Source organism: Athalia rosae, chromosome 2 (assembly GCF_917208135.1).
Source record: "Athalia rosae chromosome 2, iyAthRosa1.1, whole genome shotgun sequence".
NCBI lineage: Eukaryota > Metazoa > Arthropoda > Insecta > Hymenoptera > Athaliidae > Athalia > Athalia rosae.
In genome coordinates this window covers 20,196,176-20,204,762 of record NC_064027.1, presented here as the reverse complement: position 1 = coordinate 20,204,762, position 8,587 = coordinate 20,196,176, and positions in this window count along the sequence as shown.

Genomic DNA, 8,587 nt, shown 5'->3' with positions numbered 1-8,587 from the left:
AAAGGAATAAAGAGAGAAAAGAAAGAAAGAAAAGCAAGCAAACAACGAACCCCAAGCTTGAAAACTGCTTGTTGGAAAAAGCGAGGAGACACGATAGCGGAAGAGGGAGGGAAAACCCGGCGTTATATTACTTCGGGTTGGTGAATAACCGACATTACAATCAAAGTAACGCGTTTTAAAGTGAGCCAGACGTTCACGAAAAGGACGTTCCGCTCACCGCAGTCGGTTCGGTCCGCTTATATTCCTCAACGTTGCTGCGATACCTGAAGCGAAATAGTCGTAGGGAATATCAAACGAGGGAAGGGAGAAATCTCCTTTTCATTTTTATTCTCCTCTCCTTATAGTTTTATTTTCGTTTCTTCTATTTCTTCTTCTTCTTCTTTTTTTTTTTTCTTTTTCTTTTTTTTTTCTTGTTTTTTTTTTTTTTCTTACTCGTCCGCCCTCTCCGCACCGCCGAACCACCCTTACACATTCGACTTAGGGATATCAGCGAAAACTCGTAACTCCGCGGCAAACGACGCGTGTCTCTTTTATGCGTTATCAAGTTAAAATAAATAAATAAAATCACCGGTATAAAGATATAAATACGTATGTACGTTCCACCCTCCCATGCTTCACCTCCTTTGACTCAAAAACGACGTAATATCCACGGACTGTGCAAAATCTTCCATCGGTATCCACTCACCGTATAAAATATATTAAAAATTCCACCCTCGTGTCGAGGGGCGGAGGGGGTGAAGTGGGGTGGGGCGGGGGTCGAGTCTCCGGGAATCTCTCGAGGGTTATTTCACGTTATAGCTGAGATTATAGTTGAACTTGAGGACAGGTCGGTCTTCCCCCCCTCCCCCTCTCCCCCTTCGCCTCTGCCCCCTTCAACCCCCCGCGCTCCGTTTGCTCCCGCATCATCGTTGAGTTATTTACGAGCGATACACGAATTTCCCCCCATAAACTATACGGATAACACAGTGCTATCAATTACATCAGTTCGTAGGGTGCTAACCAAGTGCGTAACGAGTTGCCAAACTATCCGCCAACAACGCAGCCCTTTACACTCGCCTTTACATCGCGTACATACCTACTCGTCTCGATAACACCTTGAAGATTTCACACCGCTGCGACCGCGCGACGTTATTATATATGAACTGGAATTTAGCAGCGTTACTCTACGGAGAAGGTGTGACCTAATATCTCCCCGGACACCGGCAGTCGAGCTCCACCATTCGTTGGATCTAGAAGACAAGGGAAATGAAAAAAAAAATTAAATCTTCCACGGAAGTAAGTATTATAATTGTTACCTTCGATGCGAATCGTTCGCATTCGGACGAGACGAGAAAAATTTCTACCTCATTTTTGGATCGGCGTAGATCACGATATACATTATATATACACAGCAGCGCGTTGCGACGCGTATTCGCGGCGAGCCACCAATTAGTCCGGTTAGCCGCGAACCCCCCCCCCCCCCCCCCCCGCCCCCTCGGAGTGAAATATATTAATAAAAGGGGGCGAGATACCGAGCGGATCACCTCGAGCATCCCAATCGGTGAGGCGAAGCGTCGCGTCGCGTCGCGTCGCGTGGTGTATGCGCGCGAGTTTGTAAGGAGAGCGGAAACTATCCGGCAAGCTGGCAGGCTCGCCTCCACCTCATCGCGATGACGCCGCCGAGTAACGAGGGTGTGGGGGGGGGGGGGGGGGGTATACGGCGGTGTAGCTTCGAAGCGACAGTCGTACGGGACGTGATTTATGTTTGCCATACATTACTCGGCCGCATAATCCCTTGAAAGGGTTCAACCCCGCGATGTCCCAATGCTATACACCGCAGCTATAACCAGCTAGCTCTCTGTACTGCGGTACCGTCCGAAACACCCCTCTTGAACCGGCTTCGATCACTCTATTTGTTTCAATTAAACTACCACCGCCACCCCACCTCCTCGCCTACTCCTCACCCCCTCCCCCCGCCACCCTTTGCGATGCCGAAAAAACACCCGCCGTACCGAACCCACGTGCGCGAACCGTGAACCGGACGCTCGTACCACGACGAAACGAACGCGACCCTTGAATTAGTTATTTGCTCACTGTCACACCGATGATCATCGCGACGTCCCAATAGAAAATATACATATTATATACGCGGTGCGTCGTTGCGCAAATATACGGACATGTATACATACATATGTACATATGTACGAGAGAAAGTGGGCGCAATTATGCGCTCGAAAGAAAATGTGGTACGTGTCCAACCGACGGGGATGCGAGTCAATTATATTGTCGACGTGAGAAAATTGTTTCGCAAATAAATTTGCGAAGCGACGAGATGCTCTCAAGCTTCCCGCTCAGGTTTGTTCGGAGGTTGAAATTTTTCATCGAAACGCCCTCGCGGTTTCCGTCGGATTTTTGCTGTTTTCGTTGATTTCCATGACGATTCGATCATTCTTGGAATTTAGTGATTTTTAGTCCATCCGAATCTGACGTCAGGTCGGAAACTTACATCGAAATTCATCCCCCATTCTTTCGTGGGTTACGCCCTTCTGGTTTTCAGCTCTCGACACGATAACTGCCGGGTAGGTCCTAACCGTAATTGTAATTACGCGGGGTATCAAATTTCAGATTTATTGTACAAGGTGGATTTTACAAGTGGTCCACCGACGCGTTGCGAGGACGTTGCGAGGTCGCTCTCGCACGCCCCGTACGTGAAAAACACCCCATCCCGATGATCTACATATGAATTAAACTATTACACGCTCTTACACCCCCTCGAGATCAAAACTACCCTGATATAATAAAGGTATACATATAATACATACATATATATATATATATACATATGTATACAGTCGCATCTGCCTGAGATGCAGACGTAATTCATTCATCTGGAATATGTATTTCAAGTCGAACACTCCTCGAAAAGCACTCGGAAATTTTTCGCTCTCTCATCCTCTCTTCGTGTTCCATCTTTGTTTTTTTTGTTTTTGTTTTTTTTTTGTTTTTTACGCGTGTGGTTTGGTTCATTCTGAACTCAAACGCAACCTCATCCGTCTCTCTCTCTCTCTCTCTCTCTCTCTCACTCCCTGTCTTTTTCACTCTGCGTTTTCTACCTCGTGAACGGCGAACCCTTTGACTTTATCCCTAATAGGTACAATCCACTGCGCGCTAATGGAAAGTGCATAAATATTTAATTCGCACTACCACCACTCCCACCCTGCCGCCCCTTTGTTCTCTCTTCATAATCTATATTCGCTTCCTCCATCCCTCGCTCTGTTTCACTTCACTTACACGTGTGTAGACTCGCCTATTATGTATACAATATGAATACATATATGTGCGCATGTTGCGCAATATTTTATCCATTGATTTTACTCGACTAATCGAAATTCCGAAGTAAAAATAATTCACCGGCGTCGACTTATTCACGTAGATCCCGATCCCGACGCGAATGCGATGAATTCTTCATTTGGAAAATTCCGAAAGTAGACTATTTCGAATCACGTGAAATTTGAGTCGTTTGCGCTGCATTCTCCTATATTTTGTTTGCGCGTCAGTTCTCAGTCCCCGTTTTCTCGGGGAAGGTTAAAATCGTTTGTTTTTTTTTTTTTTTTTTTTTGTCAGACAGAGTACCGTCCCATTATTTCGATTGGCCGCCAAAAAAAAAACCGAGAATTCGATCATTTCCTTGAACCGGCTTGAATTATACACGGTCAGAGTTTGCGAGCTCACCATCGATCATTCATGTTTTCCCGCATCGAAACCCTGCGAAAGGGCGCGCATTACTTCGTGCGGTTTGAAATATTAAACGCTAAGACCAGAGTGTTTTACAAAAGTCGGGGGGGGGTTTTCGGCGGCCATCTTGGTTATTGATTCCACTCTCGTTACACCTCTTCCCAACCCCGTTTACGTACACCCACGTGCTATATATGTACACGCGGATGTCCCTATTAATATATACACCACGGTACTCTCGTTCGCTAACCACGCGCTAATTCTAAAGCCATTTTTCTCCTACCCCGTAGGTAAAAACAAAACGACAAGAAAAAAAAAAAAACAAAAAAAAAAGCGAACAATTTTAGTAAAACTACGTAGCGGCGTAAGGGGTGGGGGGGGGGGGGCATCGCGGGCCAATTAGGATGAAATAATCGTGACGTGAGCGGCGAGTTTTGTGTATTTTACGCGGATCGAGGCGGTTAACCGTTCGTTAACCGTGCGATGAAACTCTAATATGTCCGGTAATTGTTTCGAGGTCCGCGGTGCGTTCGAGGGCCGGGGGGGGCGCCCACGCAGGATACGGTGGAGGTTCGACGTCGTCGCGTCCGCGTCCCCTTTAAGCCCTTGCAAACCCCCACTCTGTTCGCCGTTACGCCCGCGCCGGCGGTGGTAGCCACTCCATGCAGTGGCTGTACTAATTGCGGCGCGGGTGGCGGTTACTGCTTTTCAGCCGCTGCTTCTGCCTTAGGGTTAATCCCTCCGAAATGCAACACTGTCGCTAACCCTTGGGGTGCAGATAGGAAACCGCCCTTAAACGACCGGGTGACGATCCCGCGAATCCTCCAGGAGATCCTTCCGCGATGCGTGTGTATGTATACCCAATGTCACGTAATTATATACGTCGCCTTCCCGGGCAATCGCGACCCTCACTCCCTCTCGTCGCCAATTTTTCGTTTTCTTCAACGAACTTGTTTTTACGGAGGTGATTTTACATTCGAACAAAGCCGAAAGTCGAACGAAGACGATGTTCCGCAGAAATGATATGGAAGGGTCTCCAGTATTCTTAAATTAATCGGAATAAGTTACGAGGAGAAATCGAAAAGCCGTGCTTGAATTTACACGAAATGCCCCGTATAAATATATCTATATGCATATAAGGCTTACCCTTAAGTTTCACGCAACTGTTAAATTCATGGCGTCAAATAGACGCGCCTTCTGCTGCCTATTCGTTGCCGTATAACCTTTATAACCCATCCGCAATCAGCGGATATACGACGCGTTTTATCACGGAACGAAACCATTGGTATACCTATAATTAGAACGAATTAATTAATGAACGCAATTAAAGGAAACTTAGGAAAATTTTGGGCGGGCGGAAGGAAAAATCTGTTTTTCGGAATAGGCTGTTTGGTCCCCTGCAAGTTTTCGATTGCCAAAATTACTCAACATCCAAACGCGCGAGTGTCTTTTCTTCTCGCCGACGAATGAAAGGAGAAGGAAAAAAAAAAAGAAGAAAAAACTAAACGCGTCTTTATTGTATTTGTATAATATTATATTATTATATTTTTTTTTTTTCTTCTTCTCGAGGGAAGATCTTGGGAGGGTTAAAAAAAAGGCCCGGAGGTACGCGCGTTCCGGGGATTTATGTCCACCAGGGGAAACGCATCCCGCAAAATTTCCTACCCTTCCATCCCCTCCTTTCGTCTGCATCGCGTATCGTTTACCCGTTATTTATTTCCCTGATATTTGAAAATTATACCGCATTTAATACGCGAGGAGTTGCCGGGTGCCCCTGTATATAACGTGGGGGTATATATGTGTATAGATATATATAAACGGGAAAAACCACCACCATTGGCAAAGTTATGTATTTCGGTATAGGAAACCCCTAAAGCATGGGCGAGCAGTGTTTTATTCATGTCGCAATAAATAAGAGCAAAAGAGTGTTTAAAGTGGTGGCGAATGAACGATGAGCAGAAATTTCACAAAATAAGTATATTTATACCCTCTATACGTAGGGGGTTGAAAATCCCGCAACTTTTCCGCACATTTCCCATTCTCTTTCCGTTTATTATCCTGACCGACACCAACGCCGACGACGATCTCTTTGAAGAAAACAATCGAATTATGCAAAAGGAGAACAACCGAAGAGCCCAACGTCAAATTGTTTTTTTCACCCTTTACGGGTTGCATAAATCCTCCCCCATCTCTTTCTCTTCGATTTTTTTCTATATTATTTACACAGACGTCTCGGTGTTATTATACGGACGAGGTGAACGTGCAATCTTCCCGCCAATTTTCTCGAGGTCCTCGTTGAAAGGGAAATAGGAAGGAGGTTGCGGTTAAATAATAGATTTTACGACGCTACGCCCAAAGTGGTCCGGTAATAGAAACTGGCGATGGGAGCCACTGCGGGGGGGGGGTTTGTCGTGAAACGTGAATTCTCCGCAGAATGACGGGCCGGTGACCTTCGGCTCGGCGAAAAATTTTTTAATCAAAACCGCCCAACGGAGAGACCCTTCGTCCCGCGATAACGTACGATTTTTGATGGTTACGTCGCGGATGCAACGATCGACGTTGTACTTGACCTCCGATGAAACGGGCGTACGTCGCGATCGCTTCTCAACTTTTTCAGTAGCGCGCGCGCGCGCGTGATCCTCGTCGGACCTTTAAAATCCACGCGAGATAACCGGACGGATTCGTATCCCTTCGGCAGATGGTACCCGAGGGATGTTGCGAAGGCTACTTTGGGTATCGAACAGGGTGAGAGTGGAGAGTAGTACCTTGTGAAAGTGGTACGACGATATACCACCCATATTACTCCGTGGTACGGCTATCTAACAACCGGCAACTAAAGGATAACTGATTCTAATCGCAGCCCGTTCACCCCGTTCGGGGATGAGGAACCCCTTGATGAATGGCCGAAGTACCGCGCTGACTACCAATGTCCAATTCTCCGCTACCGGAGGGAGACCTCTCTTTCGCCGCTTCTGGTTTCGGATATTGAATATATTTCGATTGATCTACCGCCTCGTCAAAACGACTTTGATTCCAATCGGAAAATCGTATCAGACTTCCGAAAACTTTCGTTATTACGTATTGATTTGACGGGTCGTTTTTTTCGTCGACGAATTCGACGAACGATTCGAACATCTGAACGTTTGAGGTTTATTTGTAATCGTTGAATTGAAAGGAAAAATTGACAACGTAACAAGATAACACGAAAGGATGGGGAAAAAATTATTCCAATCGACCGATTAAAACGTACCGCTTCTCATCGTGTCGTTACAGTTAGATGAAATAACAAACGATATTTCATCTGCTCGTAAAAGGTTAATAATAACGTCCGCACTGCGGTCTGTCAATGTTTAAACAGATTTAATAAAATTCGTATAAATCAGTCATTTTTTGATTTTTTTTTTTTTCATGTGCCCGTAAAATAACGAGGTCATAACGCGTAACGATACAACGAAACGCGTCCATCGGAAACAAAAATGAAAGGAAAAAAAGAAAGGAGAAAATTGAAACAAAATCGTAACGGACACGGATATTTGAAACTGCGTTTTTCGCTCGTTCGTCGTTTGACGAATATGCGAAAAAATCATACCGAAAAGAATCCGTGAATTTTGGTCAGGAATAATACACACACACATATATATATTGCTTTTTCGTAAATTCATTTTTCAATCTGTAAATTCGTTGATGTTTGATTATTTTTCTTTAATTTTGAAACGTGGAAATCCGACAAGCGGCGCGCACAGGTCGCGGTGTTTATAGCGGGTGGTTGTTTAATAATAATTCATGCGGGCTGCGGTTTTTGGGGATGTAAATCGAGAGAGGGATGCGCGGGTTATTTTTAATGCGTATTCCAGCAATCGAGATTATTATCTAAATTGAATCACTGCAGCGTAACCGAAGCTCCCACAGCCGAAGCTGCGATACGACAGAGCTCGATTCTATTTTTTTTCAGTTCCCCTTTTTCTCCTTTTGTTTTACCTTTTCACCGCATCGTTTTCCGTAAACAGTGCGCTCATGCTATCGGTGGAGTGTGTACGGTTATTTAAAAATGTAAATCCGTCATTTGAAAGCTGCTTTTTCAAATCGAAAATTGACTTTGCATTAAACAACCGCGTTAATATATACCAGATAACGAAATTTCACGGGAATCGTCCGGCTATGGACGTGGCCAGTGCTCCGGATTTGAAGTATCGTCTGCGCAATAGTTTGCCATTCGTTTCCTACGCAATTGTAAAAAAAAATATTCGAGCACTCTTTTCCGCGGCGGTGTAGTTTTCGTTTCCCTCGTTTTTTTTTTTTTTATAGAGAGAGAGAGAGAGACTTTTGATCTAGATAAGATACTCCGAAATCCCCGGAAGGTTACATGGAAGGGCGAAAAGGGGGGCGGCAAGGGCAGGAGGATAGCGATTCAAAGATATCACCAGCGACATAAAACCCTTAAGGTTCAAATTTGCATGTTACTATGCTAACTCACCCCGAACGTTGGCCACCCTTAGCAGGAGGCTCAACCTTATCCCTGGCATTTTGAATGTAAGATTCTCTGACTGAGCACCCTTCGGTCATTCCGGGGATTCGACATTTAAGCCTTCTTGTTTATAGGCCGGATTTTCTCTACCCGAATAATACCCGCCCACGACACTCTTACCCATGATAGAAAAAAAAAAAAAAAACAATGAAAGAAAGAAAGAAAGAAAGAAAGAAAAAAAACAGAAACGGAAGAAAAAAGGGAGTAAAAGTCAGGGTGGTGAAAAGGAGATGAAAAACACTTCGTACGAAAAAATAAACGGATAAATAAAATAAAAATAATATCCGAAAATAAGCATAAATTTATACATCGTAGGTACATATATATGTATATGTATGTATAATAGCA